At 37.3% G+C, this 2,089-nt stretch overlaps 1 protein-coding gene across 1 annotated transcript in view; it reads right to left on the reverse strand.

Annotated features, from left to right (window-relative positions):
* Positions 1–2,089, reverse strand: part of ano3 (anoctamin 3) — an 84,233-nt gene that overhangs the window by 21,541 nt on the left and 60,603 nt on the right. The gene's annotated exons all lie outside the window — the stretch shown is intronic.

Here is a 2,089-nt window from a genome sequence, read left to right on the forward strand (position 1 = left end):
TTTTTTGAACATTTTAGCAATTTAAAAATATATAAAAAAATATTTTTTACACGGCACCCCTGCTCTCGACAGATGCGGCACCCCGGTTGGGAAACACTGTTTTAAATAATGCCGCGAGTGGGGCTTGAGGAAGTGGTGTCGCCTGCGTCTGCGCAGTGCGACCTGATGCAGCCCCTGAAGTGAGAAATACTGCAAAATAATAATAATAATAACGCGACTAAACGAGACGAAATAACGTTATAACATTTCGTTTCGTCTCGTTTTGGTCAACGAAAATGAAGAGACATTTTAGCATAGCTTTTATTTTGTAAACCACATTTAGTCTCGTTTTTATTCGTCAACAATATTGCATTATACATTTAATTATAGTCATCGTCACATGACCAGCATTTACGTTGCGTCTCGTCTTCGTCACGTGATAAAGGTTCGTTGACGACGATATTTAGTCATAATTTTCGTCGACGAAAGCAACACTAGAACCTAGTCCTAAAATTATTAAAATGATTTAAATGTAGTTATATTAACAATCTTAAATAAAATGCAAAATCAATCAATCAATAAAACAGATGTACAAATTCAAAAATAAATGCATACTAAATAAACTATAAGATGTACAAATAACTGACATTTTTATTTTATTTATTTTTTATTATTAAAAGTACATATTAGCTTATACAAAGGCCTTTAAATGTTGTCTTGAACATGGGCAATTCTTTCATTTCTCCACTCCACAAGTGTTGTTGTTTCAGATACTTTTGTCTTTTCCATGCAGATTGTTGGTTTCATGAAGTTGCACCAAAATAGCCCCACAAGACTGGATATAATAGCATCTTAGTGCATGTGTAATCACAGATATATGTTCATCAACATTTTACACCAGCTTTGAATGTGCAACCAATCAGGATTTTGGATTAGAACTATCCATTTTATAATTTTTCATCTCACTGGTAGACATTGAGATTCTGTGTAGCTTGCAGAATGTAATCAGCAAGCTTATTCAGAAGCATTCATTTTTTTTCCGTAGTATCACAGGAACCGATTTAGGCACTAAAAAAAGAATACTAAATAAATCAAAGTAAAAATAAGATAAGTTCTGTGAGGTTTTCATGTTAAATTTAACTGTTAAAATAGAGCAAAAACATCTGGACTCTCTGAGTTCACATGCCCCTCGTTTCTACCAAAGGACTGTGTGACCCACTTTTGTTGAAAGCAAAAGAGCTGCAAGGGAAGAAACAGAGTGAAAGACCAAGAAGAGAGACAATGTTTAATTTTTAAAGCCCAGTCTTCTTGCTGAAAGTTGTCTTCACATTTGAGCTCTCAGGATTTAGACTTGCAGATCCATCTGGGTCTCTGTGGCCGGAACAGTACCAAGTACAAATACCAACAGTACAGTACAGATACCAAACCAGTATCTTTGTCTTCAGAAGCAGCATGTGTTTGCAAGCAAGCTGTCTGTGTGTGTGACTGTATGTGCATACTCAATCCACCTCAACATACTCTACAGTGGTTGGTATGTGCAAGAACGATTAGCCGGGGGTGTAAAAGACCTTGTGGGCTATCTCTGCTTAACTGGACTTCAGTCTCAATGATATGTAACACTGCAAGTTGTCATAGGATATATAGTCAGATTTCCATGCTCTTTCAATCGCGTAAATTTTGCGTTTACATTCCATCTCTGTCATCACGAAACACATGACACACAACAAAAATAGCTCAGATCACGGCGTCCTCTATTCACCGGATGTTGATGTCTGTAAATGCCACGAATAAAGACGTCGCTGTTGCCCGCTTCAGAATTCCTGCTGCTGGTGCGAATGCAACCAGGAAAATGGCCTGAATGTGAAATTGGTTCTCGAGGAACCACCATGCTGGTGTGCGTTTCCCGTACAATGATGTATCTTCTTCATTCGTAAGTTCTTACTTAAATTAGTACGGTAAGTCCACACTAGAGGCTTAGTAACTACTAGCTAGTTTGTAACTAAATCTATACATTATTTGGTTGCACCAGTTGTTCGTAAGGCAGGACGTAGCAAGTAGTTCATAAACTCTCCGTAAAGTAATGCGTAGTCGCATAATATGACGTTTACCC

This window comes from Sinocyclocheilus rhinocerous, unplaced genomic scaffold (genome assembly GCF_001515625.1).
Source record: "Sinocyclocheilus rhinocerous isolate Xijiao unplaced genomic scaffold, SAMN03320098_v1.1 scaffold921, whole genome shotgun sequence".
Lineage (NCBI taxonomy): Eukaryota > Metazoa > Chordata > Actinopteri > Cypriniformes > Cyprinidae > Sinocyclocheilus > Sinocyclocheilus rhinocerous.